Source organism: Pongo abelii, chromosome 6 (genome assembly GCF_028885655.2).
Source record: "Pongo abelii isolate AG06213 chromosome 6, NHGRI_mPonAbe1-v2.0_pri, whole genome shotgun sequence".
Classification (NCBI taxonomy): domain Eukaryota; kingdom Metazoa; phylum Chordata; class Mammalia; order Primates; family Hominidae; genus Pongo; species Pongo abelii.
The window spans coordinates 2,736,172-2,754,617 of NC_071991.2; the positions used below are offsets into that span (position 1 = coordinate 2,736,172).

At 54.6% G+C, this 18,446-nt stretch overlaps 1 protein-coding gene across 10 annotated transcripts in view; it reads left to right on the top strand.

The window, feature by feature from the left end:
- Positions 1 to 6,690: 6,690 nt before the first annotated feature.
- The window catches only part of AMZ1 (archaelysin family metallopeptidase 1), a 50,449-nt gene continuing 38,693 nt past the window's right edge, over positions 6,691 to 18,446 (top strand). For 2 of the 10 annotated variants that reach the window (XM_054545737.2, XM_063725894.1), the window contains exon 1: positions 6,832 to 6,935. The gene's annotated coding sequence lies outside the window, so the exon portion shown is untranslated. Of the gene's footprint in view, positions 6,936 to 18,446 lie in introns of all 10 variants that reach the window. The other 8 variants (XM_063725893.1, XM_063725891.1, XM_063725892.1 and 5 more) reach the window with 6 other exon arrangements.

Consider the following 18,446-nt stretch of genomic DNA (forward strand, 5'->3'; position numbering starts at 1 on the left):
GCGTGCGCCTGGCCACGGGCACCATCAACACAGCTTTTGTTATTCGTTATTATTTTTTGAGACGGGGTCTCACTCTTGCCCAGGCTGGAGTGCAGTGGTGCAATCATGGCTCACTGCAGCCTTCACCTCCCCAGCCTCTGGTGATCCTCCCACCTCAGCCTCCCACGTGCATGCCACCACACCCGGCTAATTTTTTTTTAATTTTTGTAGAGATGGGCGTGTCTTGCTATGCTGCCCAGGCTGCTCTCAAACTCCTGGGCTCGAGAGATCCGTCCACCTTGGCCTCTCAAAGTGCTGGGATTACAGGCGTGAGCCATGGTGCCCAGCCAAGCCTTTGTTATTCTTGTTGTTGGGGTCCAACTGTGGGGGCTGTGGGGAGGTCTGCAGACAGCTCAGAGTCAAGACAGACTCCGACAGGGACAGGTGGTGCAGGGAGATGTCATCGGAGATTCGCCCCCACGCGCCTGGCCCACGTGTCTTTTCCTGTTGGAGAAACTACATGTGGGGTTACTCCCAGGGTCCCTGACTGCACACAGCACGAGAGGGTAGGCGACGGGGATGGAGAGAGGAGGGAGATGGTGACAGAGAGAGAGACCAAGAACCCCAAGAGACAGAGACAGACAGACAGAGATACAAACTCAGAGAGAGAGACAGACAGACAGAGAGATGGACAGACAGCCCCTCCCTCCCAGTCCTCCAGTCTTGGCTGAGCCCATGGGGAGCCCAAACAGCCGAGGAGGGGTCCTGGGGGGAGCGGGCTAAGGGCCCTGGTGTATGTGCTGGGGCTGTCACTTTGCACTGAGCGCCCCCCAAGCCCCAGCCGCCCTGGCTGCTCTCTGGAGGGAACAAGGGCTTTCAGAGCTGGGGACCCAACGTGAATACTAATCCAGAAGCTCAAAGGGCGGCCTCACAGGCTGGGCACGGGGAGGCTGGGCCGGGGCCAGGGCCAGCTGAGCCTGTCTGGGAGCTTGCCCTGCTTGGCCCCCACCCTGCAGTGGTGTGCTCCTCGTGCTGGGGAGCTCCTGTCCTCCCCTCAGGCCTGAGAGGGTCCCCAGCTACCCCAGGACAGGATGGGGGTCAGGGTCTCGTGTCCAGCATAAGATGACACGGGGTGGGCCCCCAGCACACGACCCCTTGAAGAATGGCTGCCCAGGAGGCCTCAGGCCGATGGGAGGGTCCTTAGCTTTGCTTTGCATTCCTACAGTGCTACAGCAACAGCTCCAGGGAGGCCTGGGGAAACGGAGGCATGGGCAGGGAGCCCATGGTAGGGAAGAGGGCTTGACTGTACTCTGTGCTAGGACACCCCAATTCCCACAGGCAGTGCTGGGGTCCGGCCCCGTGCATCCTGCCTGGACCGGGATTCAGACCCCTTTGCCTCCTTCCTGGACGTCACCTGCTGCACCCAGGAGACCTCAGTGTGGGGCCATGGAAACCCCTGCTTGGGCCATACACGGCTCCCCTGCTTGTGTTCCGAGCCCCTTCACCCCCCAACCCCTAGCCCTCAGCAACCCCCCCTCCCCGGATGCGGCCTCATCTCTTCTCCAGCTTTTCTGACCGTGCCCCACTTCGTGCACTCGTCTTTGCCCAGATCCCTGCACACATTGTGACAGGGAGGCCTCTGCTCGCATGGTTCCCTCCACCTGGCACACCCTCATCTCTGCCCTTGACCCGGGCTCATCTTGCTGTACAGTGAAGCCAGCCTCAGAGCCGTCCTCTTCTGTTCCCACAGCACTGTCTGCCTGCACCCTCGCCTGCTGGCCTTGGAGCAGGGCCCAGCTGCAGAGAGGCCAAGCCCCTGTCCTGTGGCTCGAGTTTGCTGGGTGAGCAGCTGCTGCTTCCCAGGACTCCTTGTGCCAATCCCCCGGGAGAGTTTTCCTCATCCTTATAAAACCTGTGTGAAGCATTTTCCTGTTTTCCAATGTGGATGAGTTTCCTGCAGCTGCTGTGACAAATGACCACAGCTGTGTGGCTTCAAACAGCACACATTCACTGTCAATTCTGGAGGGCAGTGGTCTGAAGTCAAGGCTGGGGCAGGGCTGAACTTCTGCAGAGGCAGGGGAAGGTCCTTCCTGCCTCTTCCTGCTTCTGGGGGCTCCAGGTGTCCTTGGCTTGTGGCTGTGCCACTCCCATCTCCGCCTTCTCCTCTGTGTCTCTGTGTCTTCAACTTTCTGTCTGTTTTTTTTTTTTTGAAACGGAGTCTGGCTCTGTCACCCAGGCTGGAGTGCAGTGGCGCGATCTCGGCTCACTGCAAGCTCCGCCTCCCAGGTTCACACCATTCTCCTGCCTCAGCCTCCCGAGTAGCTGGGACTACAGGCGCCCGCCACCACGCCCGGCTAATTTTTTTGTATTTTTAGTAGAGACGGGGTTTCACCGTGTTAGCCAGGATGGTCTCGATCTCCTGACCTCGTGATCCGCCCGCCTTGGCCTCCCAAAGTGCTGGGATTACAGGCATGAGCCACCACGCCTGGCTCTGTCTGTTTTTTACAATATTTTGTAGAGATGCTGCTCAGGCTGGTCTCCAACTCCCGGGCTCAAGTGATTACAGGCGTGAGCCACCTCACCCAGCCTCTTTCTCTCTCTTTTTAAAAAATTGTTGGCTGGGTGTAGTGGCTCATGCCTGTAATCCCAGCACTTTGGGAGGCCGAGGCGGGTGGATCACTTGAGGTCAGGAGTTTAAGACTAGCCTGGCCAACACAGTGAAACCCCATCTCTACTAAAAATACAAAAATTAGCTGGGCTTGGTGGCACGTGCCTATAATCCCAGCTACTCAGGAGGCTGAAGCAGGAGAATCGCTTGAACCTGGGAGGCAGAGGTTGCAGTGAGCCAAGATCATGCCATTGCACTCCAGCCCAGGTGACAGAGCGAGACTCCATCTCAAAAAAAAAAATTGTCATTATTTTTTACATTGTCTTGTTCCTCCAATGAGGAACCTCTTTCTGTCTCTTAACGGTCACTTGCATTGGATTTAGGGCCCACCCTGACTGACCCAGGATGACCTCATCGTGAGATCCTTACTTTAACCACATCTGCAATGACTCGGTTTCCAAATAAGGTCCCATTCTGAGGGTGCAAGTAGGCACATCTTTTGGGAGCCGCTATTTAACCCACCCTGGGGAAACTGAGGCAGGGCAAGGTGAAGCAGCTTCCCCAGGCCACAGAGCTCTCTTTTAACCCCAAGTCTGCCCGGGTCAGAGGATGGTGATGGGGTCAAAGGTGGGGGCGGCCCCCTTTGTTCATCGCTGAAAGGACGGGGTCCCCATATCACGGCCTCTTTCTAGAATAGACTTTGACGAGGTAGCTTCAACCAGCAAGGGGTGTGCAGTCTGCTAGTGGGAGACCAGTGTGTCCCGGGTGCAGTGTGGACAGGGCGTTGGCTGAGTGAAGCCTTGGCTGGCAGGGGTCAGGCCATCAGCAGGCTGCCTCTGTGTTCCGGGGGTCCTGGCACTGGGCATGGCGCCACCCAACTTGGGGCACCCAGGAGGGGCCCTACTCATCTGGGCTTCCAGTCTCCCGGGCTGACCCAACAGACAGAGGAGGAACTGCCACTCTGGGCTTGACACATAATTTTTTTTTTTTTTTTTTTTGAGATGGAGTCTCTGTCCCCCAGGCTGGAGTGCAGTGGCGCGATCTCAGCTCACTGCAAGCTCTGCCTCCCAGGTTCACGCCATTCTCCTGCCTCAGCCTCCTGAGTAGCTGGGACTACAGGTGCCCGCCACCACACTCGGCTAATTTTTTGTATTTTTAGTAGAGACGGGGTTTCACTGTGTTAGCCAGGATGGTCTCGATCTCCTGACCTCGTGATCCGCCCGCCTTGGCCTCCCAAAGTGCTGGGATTCCAGGTTGAGCCACTGTGCCTGGCCTCAATGCATAATTTCTTTTCCATTGGCTATTCAGGGAGGGGCGTGGGGGTTGGGGGGAGGATATTCCACAACGTCTTTGTAATAAGCAGTTTTAGGACAGAACATTCAGGCCAGGCTCGGTGGCTCACGCCTGTAATCCCAGCAATTTGGGAGGCCAAGGAGGGTGGATCACTTGAAGTCAGGAGTTCAAGACCAGCCCGGCCAACATGGTGAAACCCTGTCCTTCCTAAAAATACAAAAATTAGCCGGGCGAGGTGGCGGGCACCTGTAATTGCAGCTACTTGGGAGGCTGAGGCAGAAGAATCGCTTGAACCCAGGAAGTGGAGTTTGCAGTGAGCCGAGATCACACCACTGTACTCCAGCCTGGGCAACAGAGTGAGACTCCGTCTCAAAAAAAAAAAAAAAAAAAAAAAAAAAAAGGGCCAGCCGCGGTGGCTCACGCCTGTAATCCCAGCACTTTGGGAGGCCGAGGCAGGCAGATCACGAGGTCAGGAGATCGAGACCATCCTGGCTAACACGGTGAAACTCCATCTCTACTAAAAATACAAAAATTAGGCGGGCGTGATGGCAGGCGCCTGTGGTCCCAGCTACTAAGGAGGCTGAGGCAGGAGAATGGCATGAACCCGGGACGCGGAGCTTGCAGTGAGCCGAGATCGCACCACTGCACTCCAGTCTGCGTGACAGAGCGAGACTCCGTCTCAAGAAAAAAAAAAAAAAAAAAAAAAGAACATTCATCTTTTCTCAGGTTCTGGGTTCTCCATCCCCAACAGAAATAACCTGGAAAATCCCTGCGGCAACACGTGTGAAGAAGTGCAGCTTTGTGAGTCAGAATCTATTTGTAGGAATTTATCCCAAGGTGAGGGGGACCAGATACCTGTACAAAGATCTGTGGAAACAAGATCGTCTATCACAGTGATATATGCTAGTGAGACACCAGGAGAAACCAAAATGTCCCAAAGCAGGTGACAGATCCATGACACAGAGTCCAGCACAGACCATCAGGGTGTGGAGATGGACTTCTGGCTATTGATGAGTGTGAAGTCATGGGCCACCTGTAGAACGCAGTGTGGGGCGTGAATCCCTTAAAATACGTGTTTAGGCTGGGCATGGTGGCTCCTACGTGTGACCTCAACATTTTGGGAGGCCAAGCTGGGAGGGTCGTTTGAGCCCAGGAGTTTGAGACCAGCTTGAGCAACATAGCGAGATCCCATCTCTACATAAAGGTTTCAAAATTAGCCAGGTGTGATGGCGTGTACCTGTAGTCTCAGCTACTCAGGAGGCTGAGGGAGGAGGATTGCTGGAGTCTAGGAGGTCGAGGCTGCAGTGACTCGCGTTTATACCATTGCATTCCAGCTTGGGCAACAGAGCAAGATCCTGTCTCAAAAAAATTTTTTTTTAAATACATTTCAATGTGGAGGAAAAGGCGATCAGAAGGATGTCTGACAAGAAGGTAAGAGAGGTTACCTCTACACAGTTGGCTTATGGGGTCTTCTTTTTGTTTTTATTTTTCATAATTTTCCAAATTTTGCACACTGGACACCTACTGTTGTGTTTTTTTTTTTCTCTTTTGTTTTTGTTTTTTGAAACAAAGTCTTGCTTTGTCGCCCAGTTTGGAGTGCAGTGGCATAATCTCGGCTCACTGCAACCTCCGCCTCCCGGGTTCAAGTGATTCTCCTGCTTCAGCCTCCTGAGTAGCTGGTATTACAGACACCAGCCACCACGCCCGGCTAATTTTTTAATTTTTAGTAGAGATGGGGTTTGACCATACTGGCCAGGCTGGTCTTGAACTCCTGACCTTGTGATCTGTCTGCCTCAGCCTCCCAAAGTACTGGGATTACAGGCATGAGCCACCACGCCCAGCCGTGTTGTTATTTCTTAAGGCTTAAAAAAATTCTTCGAGGCTGGGTGTGGTGGCTCACGCCTGTACTCCCAGCACTTTGAGAGGCCGAGGCGGGTGGATCATGAGGTCAAGAGTTTGAGACCAGCCTGGCCAAGAAGGTGAAACCCCATCTCTATTAAAAATACAAAAATTAGCTGGACACGATGGTGGGTACCTGTAATCCCCACTACTCAGGAGGCTGAGGCAGAAGAATCACTTGAACCCGGGAGGTGGAGGTTGCAGTGAGCCCAGATTGCACCATTACACTCCAGCCTGGGCGACAGAGCGAGACTCTATCTAAAAAAAAAAAAATTCTTTGCACTGGTGTGGGACGATGGTGACGAATCCCTCAGCCATCTGTGGGGCGCTGCTGAGGGCGTGGGGGGCATTTCTGCACGGTGAAGCAGAGCTGGTGGGAGGCTGCCCGAGGGAAGCTGGTGCTGGGAGGGTTCGCAGAGCGGAAAAGGGCAGTTTGTGGAAAAGGCCTCTGGGCTCTGTCTGGAGCCGTCATGCCGGCCTTCATGGCCAGGGCTGGGCTCGGTCATCCTTCCGCACTTAGAGTCCTTTCCATCCCCTGGTGGCTGGCACAGGGCCAGGGCTGCACTCACAGCTGGCCAGGGTAGGGCAAGGCGCCCAACCTCAGGGCCACTGACTGTGGGGCTAACCTAGGGGCCTGGTTCACCCCTTTCACCTGGTGCCTTGCCTGATAGCCTGGTTCACCCCTCTCCCTTGGGGCCTCTCCTGGTGGCCTGGTTCACCCCTCTCACCTGGGGCCTCTCCTGGTGGCCTGGTTCACCTCTTCACCTGGCACCTTGCAGAGTAGCCTGGTTTACTCCTCTCACCTGGGGAGGCACGAAGTGGCCCGGGCTAACTGACCTCCCTCACCTGTTTGGCTTTAGGCTCTGGGGCCCCGTGCCCGGGTGTTTCTGGGAGGCTGGAGGGTCCCACGTGAGCTGCACCGCGGGCAGCTGGAGGGAGTGGGGCAGGACGCTGAGCACCAGGAGGGGTGTGGCCCTCCTGTCCTGCCCGCAGCCCCACAGCGGCCCCAGTCCCGCCCGCCTCGGTCACTGCCCCGCGCGCTGACGTCACCGGGACCTCCCGATCCTCCCGGCCCAGGCCGAGCCGCCCACGCTGCTGCCCGGGGCTCGGTGCCCGGCGCGGCCTCTGCCGGCTCCGGCGGGCGCGGGACTGCGAGGTAGGGGGGCGCGCGGGGAAGACTCGGGGGCGCAGGGATCGAGAGGGACCTCCGTGCCGGGGCAGCTTCGGGTCCAGCCCGGCCCGCGCAGCAAGCCCCGAGGACGCCCGGGCGGCGGCGGCTACGAGCGCGCAGGGACCGCGGAGACGCGAAGGGCGCACTTGGCGAGGGTTTGGTGCAGCGCCGCGCCGGGGTCCGCACAGCCCGGGCAGGTCCCGCAGAGGGAAGGCCGGGCCAGGGAAGGGCCACGCGCCCCCTCCCCGCCATCCTCTCCCAGGCCAGGGCGACCTGCGGGCTTCCCGATGGGAGCAAACTGGGGACGGGTCGGGAATCCAGGGCAAGGCGCCCGAAAGAAGGCGTTTCCGGACTGGGGCGAGCCTGGTGGGTGCGGGACGTCCCCGGGGAGCCTCCAGGGCGCGGAGAATCTCGTCGTGCCCAGGGCTTCCCGCAGCCTGTGTATGTGCTGGGGAGGGAGAAGCCTTCCTCCCCCAGGAGACTGAGGGAGAAGGCGGTGGATATGATCCCTGCACGGAAGTAAGACAGGGCTCAAAACCAGAAAAGCAAGGGAAGGGTGACAGAAATGGCAAACTTTACAAAGGACCGGGGAGGGCAGGGACGTGGGTCCTTCTTGCCCCCATCACGGGAGGGAAACACTTGGCAGAGGAGTTTGGGGTTCGCAGGTGAGGAGAGAGAACAGGAAGCCAAGGGTCTGGCCCGGAGGCCAATACCCCTGTGGTCTAACCCCCGGTTTCCCCTCCTAGCGAATGGAAACTGAGAGGTGAGAAACCCCAAAAACCATCCGTCCGTCTGGTTCTGCCTGAAGGTCTCGGCTGTCCGTTAATGAATAGCTCGATGCAGCTGCTGGGAGGTTTTGCAAAGCGCATTCAGAATAGCGAGAATCAGAGCATGGTTTTTTGCTCGAAGGCCGGGCATCTGCGTGGTCAGATGGGGGAGAACGAGTGCCCGGAGCTGTGCTGTTTAGGGCAGCCTGACCTTGGATACCTGGTTACTGGGCCAGTCTGGCGGCCCTTGTTGCTTAGAGTGGCAGACCCTCCCTGGGGGGGATGCGGACGTGCTCTTTTCCAGTCTTTGGACAAAAAAAGGCAAGGGGAGGAGGAAGCAGAAGCGTCTGAGTTTACCCATGGTATTAATAGCAGCAGGGCTGGAACGCGGGTGCTCTGGGAGAGGAGACGTCCTGCCCTCTGTCCCCGTCAGAACATCCCTGCTCCAGGAGCAGCTGGGGTTCCAGTGTGAAGCATGGCTTTGAAACCAGGCCCCGCTGGCCCCCAGCTGTGTCACCAGGGCCAAGTCACTTAACGTCTGAGCCTCAGTTTCCCCACCTGAAACACCACAGTGGCACCTGCGGCTCCATGTGTGGCTTGGAGGACGCAGGCATGGCACCTGTTGGCTGCTGTCATGACTGCTATTAGCAGAGGAGGGGGACACACTGTGGTAGGGCCCAAAGGACAGCCAGGAACCTCCATCTGGGGGTCTCCTTTTTGGAGCATGGATGAGTTGGTGAGTGCGAGAGGGTGCTGGGAAGCTGACCCCCACTAATGCGGCTCCCTCCCCGTGGGTACCCCCAGGGCTCACATGCAGCTCTGGCTCTATGTGAGGAGTGGTCTTGTGAAGAAATGACCTGGCAGGATGGAAGGACTCAGGTGGCAGCTGACAGTGGGGACAAGGGTTTTCCTGAATGACCCACAAAGATGAATGTGGCCACAAGGCTTCTTGAGGGGAAATGGTGTCTGGGCAGACGTCATGCCCTGGACGCCCGAGAGCTGTACCTGTGACAAGGGATGAAGGGAGCTAAGCATTCTCATTCCCAGCTTGGAGCCTGTCACACCATTCTCCAGTCTGCACTGGGAGGTGGTTGTGTTTTCGTGTGTGTGTGTGTGTGTGTGTGAAAGACAGACAGACAGACAGGGACAGGGTCTTGCTCTGTCTTCCAGGCTGGAATGCAGTGATGCAATCATAGCTCACAACAGCCTGGACCTCCAGGGCTAAAGCAATCCTCCCATCTCAGCCTCCCTAGTAGCTGGGACCACAGGCATGCACCACCATGCCCAGCTAATTTTTAAAATGTTTTGTAGAGACAGGGTTTTGCCATATTTCCCCAGGCTGGTCTCAAACTCCTGGACTCAAGTGATTGTCCCAGGAGGTGGCTGATTTTAGAGCATGCCTCTCACGTCCTGTTGATCTTCCAGCCCGGCCAGTCTGGAGCTGGCGTGGCCACTCCTTCCTGGGCGGTTCGGGTTGGCTGACGTTGGTGTTATGTCTCTGGCTGGGTTTCCGACGTAGATGCTCTGAGTTACCCGTGTGCCCACCACTGCTTGTGGGTGTGCAAACAGCCATCTGTGGTCGTGGCTCCTCTGTGTATGTGCTCTGGCCCCCTGGAAAACTTGCCGCTGTGGCCCTTCCTGTTGCTACAGGATTCGGTCCTCCCTGAATGACTTAGATGGGCCTGAGGTTGGCAGTTTTGGCCCAAGTCACACCTGGAACCAATACGGTAGGGCTTGTGAACTTTTGGTAAAAAGAAGGTATTTCTCAGCTGGGTATGGTTGCTCACCCCTGAAATCCCAGCACTTTGGGAGGCCTAGGCAGGCAGATCACTTGAGGCCAGGAGTTTGAGACCAGCCTGGCCAACATGGTGAAACCCTGTTTCTACTAAAGATACCAAAATTAGCCTGGCGTGGTGGCATGCGTCTGTAGTCCCAGCTACTAGGGAGGCTGAGGCATGAGAATTGCTTGAACTGGGGAGGAGGAGGAGGTTGCAGTGAGCTGAGATTGCGCCACTATACTCCAGCCTGGGCGACAGAGGCAAAAAAAAAAAAAAAAAAAAAAAAGCATTTCTCATTTCCTGATGCTTTGTCTGGAGTAGGAGGGTTTGCTGGCAGGGAAGCCTCTGACCAGGGTTTTCGGGTGGTCAGGTGGGTGTGGGTGCTGGCAGGAAAGTCCCCTCGAGAGTAGGGGAAGGTCCGTGCGTGAGGACCGGAGTCGGGGGTCACTGTGCTGGGAGTCAAGATCCAGGTGAGCTGTGTAACCCTGGGCAAGTGGCTTTCCCTCTCTGAGCCTCAGTCTCCTGGATTATGACATGGGTGAATCCCAGGATGGCTTTGGAGGTTGGACAAGGTGTTGCATCAAAAAGTGATTTGGGGCCGGGCGCGGTGGCTCACATATATAATCCCAGCACTTTGGGAGGCCGAGGTGGGTGGATCACAAGGTCAGGAGTTTGAGAACAGCTTGGCCAATATGGTGAAACCCTGTCTCTACTAAAAATACAAAAATAAGCTGGGTGTGGTGGTGAGCGCCTGTAGTCCCAGCTATTTGGGAGGCTAAGGCAGTGAACCCAGGAGGCAGAGGTTGCAGTGAGCCGAGATCGCGCCACTGCACTCTATCCTGGGTGACAGAGCAAGGCTCTGTCTCAAAAAAAAAAAAAAAAAAAAAAAAAAAGTCAGTGATTTTGGGGCTTTGCAGGGTGGCAGGAAGGGGAATGTTGGTCAGGGCCAGTCCAGGGTGCCTGCAGGTATTGCTATCTGTTTTACCGTGTCCTTCTCTGGAAAGCTGGGACACAGACCCTCCTGGGCATCTGGAAGGCCCTGGGCTGCTCCAGAGAAATAATTGATAGGCCCCTGTTGACAGAACAAATCATTCTGAGCTGGCTGCAGCGCTAGGGGAATGATTTGGAGGTAACTGGGAGGTGATGGTGCTTGCCCCTCATGGGTGGCAGTGCTGGTGAGCGGAAGGTCTGGGAATGAGAAGCCGGTGAGCAGGTCATGTCACCGGTACCCAGAAACTACAAAAATAAGCTGGTGAGTCTCCTGTGGCGTCAGATGCTCCGAGGCCGGCTAAGCACCTCCTCCTCCTGCTTGGGCCAGCCGGGCTCCTGGAGGAAGACAGGTGGGACCACACCCATCTCACCTGGGAGGACACTGAGGCACGGTAGGGTTAAAAGAGGACCAAGCTTGGCCGGGCACGGTGGCTCACACCTGTAATCCCAGCACTTTGGGAGGCCAAGGTGGGCGGATCACTAGGTCAGGAGATCGAGACTATCCTGGCTAACACGGTGAAACCCCGTCTCTACTAAAAATACAAAAAAAAAATTAGCCAGGCATGGTGGCAGGTGCCTTTAGTCCCAGCTACTCGGGAGGCTGAGGCAGGAGAATCGCTTTAACCCCGGGAAGCGGAGATTGCAGCGAGCCGAGATTGTGCCACTGCACTCCAGCCTGGGCGATAGAGCGAGGCTCCATCTCTAAAAATAAAAATAAAAAATAAATAAAGAGGACCAAGCTCATGCCAGAGCCCCCGGTGCTGTTGAGGGCATTCCAGCTTCAAGGGTTTCCTGGGTGCCTCTTCAGTAGCAAGGCCCCCCGGAGTCCCCGAGGGGACTCAGAGAGGTTGCTGGGAGCGCTGCCTCCACACGCTGACACCTGGTGTGGCTAGGGCAGGAGATGGGCTTTGTGGAGCCCCATACCCCAACCCTTGGCCACAAGCCCAGCAGTGGTTCCCCACCTCGCTCAGAGCAAAGGTTAAAGCTCTTCCAACAGCCTCCCGGCTCCTGTGCGATGTGTCCCCATCTTCCCCCAATCTTGTCCCCATCTTCCCCCAATCTTGTCCCCTGTTCTTTCCCCCAATTCGTTCCAGCCACACTGGCCTCCTCCGGCTGTCCCCTGAGCCCCCAGACGTATCTGCCATGGGCCTGTGTACACCCACCTCTGTCTGGAACGGTCTGCCCCTCCTCTCCGCTGCCTTGCTCAGAGATCCCACCTCAATGGAGCCCACTCTGATCACCCTCTCAGGAATGGGAGTGTGGGCTGGCATGCCTGAGCCCTGCCCTACTCTGCAGGGAGGTGTTTGTTTGTTTGTTTTGAGATGCAATGGTGCGATTTCGGCTTACCACAACCTCCGCCTCCCGGGTTTAAGCAATTCTTCTGCCTCAGCCTCCTGAGTAGCTGGGATTACAGGCATGTGCCACCATGCCCGGCTAATATTGTAGTTTTAGTAGAGATGGGGTTTCTCCATGTTAGTCAGGCTGGTCTTGAACTCCTGACCTCAGGTGATTGCCCACCTTGGCCTCCCAAAGTGCTGGGATTACAGGTGTGAGCCACCGTGCCTGGTTGGTGGGTTTTGTTGTTGTTGTTGTTGTTGTTGGACACAGGGTCTTGCTGTCATCCAGGCTGGAGTGCAGTGGTGCAATCACAGCTCACTGCAGCCTTGGATTCCTGGGCTGGAGACTTCCTCCCACCTCAACCTCTCGAGTAACTGGGACCACAGATGTGTGCCACCACACCCAGCTAATTTTTTGTTTTGTTTTGTTTTTTGAGATGGAGTCTCGCTCTGTTGCCCAGGCTGGAGTGCAGTGGCGCGATCTCAGCTCACTGCAAGCTCCGCCTCCCGGGTTCACGCCATTCTCCTGCCTCAGCCTCCCAAGTAGCTGGGACTACAGGCGCCCGCCACCACGCCCGGCTAATTTTTTGTATTTTTAGTAGAGACGGGGTTTCACCGTGTTAGCCAGGATGGTCTCGATCTCCTCACCTTATGATCTGCCCGCCTCAGCCTCCCATAGTGCTGGGAATGCAGGCGTGAGCCACCGCAGCCAGCCAGCCTTTTCTTTTTCCAATAGGACCTGTCACCTTCTAACCTACCATATACGCTATTTACTTAGTACTTTTGCCACCTGCCTTCCTGCTGGAGCATCTAAGCTCCATGGGGCCAGGGACCTCTGTTTTGTCATGTTGGAAAACCCCCAGCACAGGGTCCAGCATCCAAGAGGCCCTCAAAAGCCGATGTCACTGTCACGAGTCCACTTAACTGGGCCCCAGGGTGCCTGATACAACACTGTTCCTGGGCGTGTCTGTGAGGGTGCCTGAGATGATGTTAGGATTAGGACAGTGGGTTCAGAAGATGGACTGCCCTCCCCAAGTGGCTGGGCACCTTCCAATCCCTCAAGGCCCTGAATAGAACAGACGGCAGAGGGAGGAGTTCACCCCTCATTTCCTGCCTCGCCGCATCCTCTCTTGCCCCGGAACTGGATGTCCACCATCGGCTGCCCTGGTTCTCAGGCCTTCGGACCTGAGCTGAGTTTGAATCACGCCTCGGGCTTCCCTGGGTCTCTGGCTTGTAGGCAGCACACTGTAGGACTTCTCAGCCTCTGAGGCCCGTGAGCCAATTCCTCATAATAAATCCTTATTTTATTTTCATAGAGTAGAGATGGGGGTCTCTCTCTGTTGCCCAGGCTGGCCTTGACCACCCCTGCTCAAGTGATCCTTCTGCCTCCCAAAGTACTGGGATTACAGGTGTGAGCCACTGTACCTGGTCATAATCTTGTACAAAATCTTAATGTAAGATTACTTGTGAGATTATATTACATTAATATATTATCATATATACTAAAATCTCATATATATAATATATATATATTTTTTGAGGCGGAGTCTCACTCTGTCACTCAGGTTGGAGTGCAGTGGCACGATCTCGGCTCACTGCAACTTCTGCCTCCCAGGTTCAAGTGATTCTCCTGCTTCAGCCTCCCGAGTAGCTGGGATTACAGGCACTCACCACCACACCTGGCTAATTTTTGTATTTTTAGTAGAGACGGGGTTTCACCATGTTGGCCAGGCTGGTCTCAAATTCCTGACCTCGAGTGATTCGCCTGCCTCGACCTCCCAAAGTGCTGGGATTACAGGTGTGAGCCATCGCGTCCAGCCTATTATTTTATATATATTGGATAAATGAATGAACCTGTGTGTTCACCTGCCCGGGACCCACCTGGCCTCTTTTGGAACCACTGATTGTGCATCTCTCAGCTGCTGCTGGCTGACGTGGGTCTGTCCTCACGGCTCCTCCTTGCTCAGCCTCTGGCCACCCCCGCAAAACTTGCCCGCTACGGCCCTTTCCATGGCCACGGGATCTGGTCCTCTCCATTGTCTGTGCATCTGATGTTTGTTTCTTCCCCTATGGCCCAGAAGCGGGAATTCCACCCTGGTCTGAACCTGCCAGGACTGTCCTGTTCACTCCAGGAGTCCAGGAGTGAGACCCACACTGGAGTCTGATGGTGGGCATGGGGGTCTGGGCACAGGCTCGGTCTGCATAGAACCCACGTGGTCCCGGCAAGGTGGGGCCCTGCTTCCCATGGCGATGGGAACCATGGTGCTTGAAAATCTGCATGTTCAGGCTGATGCCGTGGCTCAGGCTTATAATCCCAGCACTTTGGGAGGCCAATAAGGGAGGATTGCTTGAGCCTTGGAGTTCAAGACCAGCCTGGGCAACATAGTGAGACCCTTCTCTACAAAAAAAAAAAAAAAAAAAAAAAAATTGACTGGGCATTTTGGTGCATGTCCGTAGTCTCAGTTACTCAGGAGGCCAAGGCAGGAGGACTGCTTGAGCCCAGGAGTTGGAGGCTGCAGTGAGCTGAGTGCACCATGGCACCCCAGCCTGGGCAACACAGGGAGATCCTGTCTCATTTAAAAAAGAAAAAAAAGGCTGGGCGCGGCGGCTCATGCCTATAATCCCAGCACTTTGGGAGGCCAAGGCAGGTGGATCACTTGAGGTCAGGAGTTTGAGACCGGCCTGAGTAACATGGTGAAACCCTGTCTCTACTAAAAATACAAAATTAGCCGGGCGTGGTGGCGGGCGCCTGTAGTCCCAGCTACTCGGGAGGCTGAGGCAGGAGAATCGCTTGAACCCAGAGGCGGAGGTTGCAGCGAGCTGAGATAGTGCCACTGGACTCCAGCCTGGGTGACAGAGCGAAACTGCCTTGGAAAAAAAAAAAAAGGAAATGGACGTAACTTTTTTTTTTTTTTTTTGAGAGGGAGTGTTGCTCTGTCACCCAGGCTGGAGTGCAGTGGCATGATCTCAGCTCACTGCAACCTCCGCCCCCCCGGTTCAAGCGATTCTCCCACCTCAGCCTCCCGAGTAGCTGGGATTACAGTCATGCTGTAATTTTTGTATTTTTAGTAGAGACGGGGTTTCACCATCTTGGCCAGGCTGGTCTTGAACTCCTGACCTCATGATCCACCCGCCTCGGCCTCCCAAAGTGCTGGGATTACAGGCGTGAGCCACCGCGTCTGGCTGGACATAACTATTATTAGAAAACAAAATCTGTGTGTTCAGCCCCCACTCCCCCCCACCACCCCCGCAACCTCTGATTCTGGTGTGGCATGGCATTGCTTAAGGTAGATTTAACCCTACTCCACCTCAGTTTCACCCTCTTGAAAATGGGGACAAAAACTGCACCCACTTCTCTAAGGGTTAAAGCAATGAAGCCCTGCCTGGAACACAGTGCGGTTTGTGGCTCTTGATAGTTTTTTTTTTTTTTTTTTTTTTTTTTTGAGACGGAGTCTTGCTCTGTCGCCCAGGCTGGAGTGCAGTGGTGCCATCTCGGCTCACTGCAAGCTCCGCCTCCCAGGTTCACACCATTCTCCTGCCTTAGCCTCCCAAGTAGCTGGGACTACAGGCACCTGCCACCACGCCCGGCTAATTTTTTCTGTATTTTTAGTAGAGACGGGGTTGCACTGTATTAGCCAGGATAGTCTTGATCTCCTGACCTCGTGATCCGCCCGCCTCGGCCTCCCAAAGTGCTGGGATCACAGGCGTGAGCCACCGCGCCTGGCCAATAGTCATTTTTATCCGCTGCTGATGACTTAGAACTTCCAGGGCTGGCTGGGCGTGGTGGCTCATGCCTGTAATCCCAGCACTTTGGGAGGCTGAGGTGGGCAGATCACCTTGAGGTCAGGAGTTCAAGACCAACCTGGCCAACATGGTGAAACCCTGTCTCCACTAAAAATACAAAAATTAGCTGGGCATGGTGGTGGGTGCCTGTAGTCCCAACTACTTGGGAGGCTGAGGCAGGAGAATCGCTTGAACCCAGAAAGTGGAGGTTGCAGTGAGCCAAGATGGTACTACTGCACTCCGACCTGGGGTAGAGGGAGACTTTGTCTCAAAAACAAAAAAACAAAAAACAGAAACAAAAAACCTTGAGGGTTGGTGGGATTATGAACTGGTGTGATCTTTTTGCAAAGCAATTTGCAATACAAATCATGATCCTTTAAACATCCGCATGTGGAATTTTCCCTTCTAGGAGTCCATCTTGAGGAGATGGAAACACAGACTTATGTACAAAGATGTTCTTTACAGCGTTTTTGGGCAGTGGTTGAAAGTAGCATTTTTATTTATGTTTTATTTTTGAGACAGAGCCTCGCTGCAATGCCCAAGCTGGAGTGCAATGGCGCGATCTCAGCTTACTGCAACCTCCGCCTCCCGGGTTCAAGTGATTCTTCTGCCTCTTGAGTAGCTGGGATTACAGGCATGCGCCACCACGCTGGGCTAATTCTTGTATTTTTAGTAGAGATGGGGTTTCACCGGGTTAGCCAGGATGGTCTCAAACTCCTGATCTCGGGTGATCCACCAGCCTTGGCCTCCCAAAGTGCTGGGATTACAGGTGTGAGTTGCTGCGCCTGGCTCTATTTTTTATTTTTTTAAATAAATTTTAAATTTGTTGTTTTTTTGAGACGGGGTCTCACTCCCTCCTCCAGGCTGGAGTGCAGTGGCATGATTATGGCTCACTGCAGCCTTGAATTTCCGGGCTCAGATGATCCTCCGACCTCAGCCTCCTGAGCTGCTGGGACTACATGTGCGCGCCACCATGCCCAGCTAATTTTTTGTGTTTTTAGTAGAGATGAGATTTTGCCCTGTTGCCTGGGCTGGTCTCGAACTCCTAGGCTCAAGTGATCTGCCCGCCTCAGCCTCCTAAAGTGCTGGGATTACAGGCGTGAGCCACCACACTCAGCCAAAAACAGCATTTTTGTAGAACGTTTAAGGATTTGGAAAATGCTCATGATTTACAAAGCAAAAAGATACAGGATTATATATGCAGTTGGATCTTAAATTTGTAAAATATATTTGGAGAAAGAAGCTATAGAAAGCTCCGGGTTGGCAGTGATCTCAGTGGAAATTCAGTCCCAGCCCCTCCCCTCCTCTAAACCAGTACGTTCCTCTGGAAAAAATATATCTGTGCATATTTGTGTGCACACATGTATATACAGCTGTGTCACATTTTCCCCAAAAGAAAATGTATAAATTACATGTATCAGATTTGTTTATGTATTCGCATATACATAGGAATATGAGCACATGTACATGTATTTTCCAGATGAATGTGTAAAACTGGAGTTAGTGGGCCAGGCGTGGTACGTTTGCCCATGTTCCCACTACTCAGCAGGCTACTGTGAGCCACGATTGTGCCACGACTGTGCCACTGTACTCCGGCCTGGGCAACAGAACTAGAACCATTCTGTTATTCAAACAAAAACAAACAAAAAAACCACGGTGGCTCACGCCTGTAATCCCAGCACTTTGGGAGGCAGAGGCAGGCGGATCACTTGAGGTCAGGAGTTTGAGACCAGCCTGGCCAACGTGGTGAAACCCTGTTTCTACTAAGAATACAGAAATTAGTCTAGCATAGTGGCGGGCACCTGTAATCCTAGCTACTTGGGAGGCTGGGGCAGGAGAATTGCTTGAACCCGGGAGGTGGAGGTTGCAGTGAGCCCAGATCATGACACTGCATTCTAGCCTGGATGACACAGCAAGACTCCATCTAAAAAACAAAAAGAAGTTGGGGGTGGGGGGTCTGTGTGCAGTGGCTGATGCACTTTGGGAGGTTGAGGAGAGAGGATTGCTTGAGCCCAGCCCGGGCAACACAGTGAGACCCCCATCTCTACAAAAAATACAAAAATTAGCTGGGCATGGTGGCACACACCTGTAGTCCCAGCTACTTGGGAGGCTGGGGCAGGAGGATCGCTTGAGCTCAGGAGTTGGAGGCTGCAGTTAGCTATGATCGCGCCACTGCACTCCAGCCTGGATGACACAGCGAGACCCCATCTCTAAAAAAGAAATCAGGGTTAGTTAAAGAGAGTATAGGGCTGTTCATTCTCCCTGCAAAAACAAAGCTGTTTCTGGTTTTCCGGCTAGGGCTGGCAGGTCTTGCAACTTGACGGTCTGCAAAGAAATGGGTTTTGCGTGTCTAGCTCAGCTTTCTAGAGGAAGCTTGTCCGAGGGCTGCTGATTCATAAGGGTATATTCATACGTCCTTAGCCACACCTGCCTTGCTGCATTATTTGTGCATCTCACTTCTGTGGTTTCTGGTTCGTTTCTAGCCTCTCCCCACAACCACCCCTTTGCTTTTATCTGTTCTGTGAGGCTTCCCCTGCCCAGCCCACTCTCCATCCACCCTGGCAGGTCTCACAGTCTCTGAACAGAGACATAAGTGTAGCCCGGAACCAAGGGTGTGGTGATGACTCTCAGGCCTGTTCCTGAGTGTGGGGTTGCCCAGCTGCTGCGCCGGTCAGAGCATCTGTTTTGCAGGGTGGCTGTGTCACGGTTCTGCCAGCCCCACGCCCCCCACCGTCTCCTCCCTACCTGGTCCGTCCTGGGCGTTGAAATCCGCTGTTGCTTCTCCACTATTCCCTGTTTCTAGCTGGTGTGGTTTGGCACAAACGCCTGCCCTGACTGCTT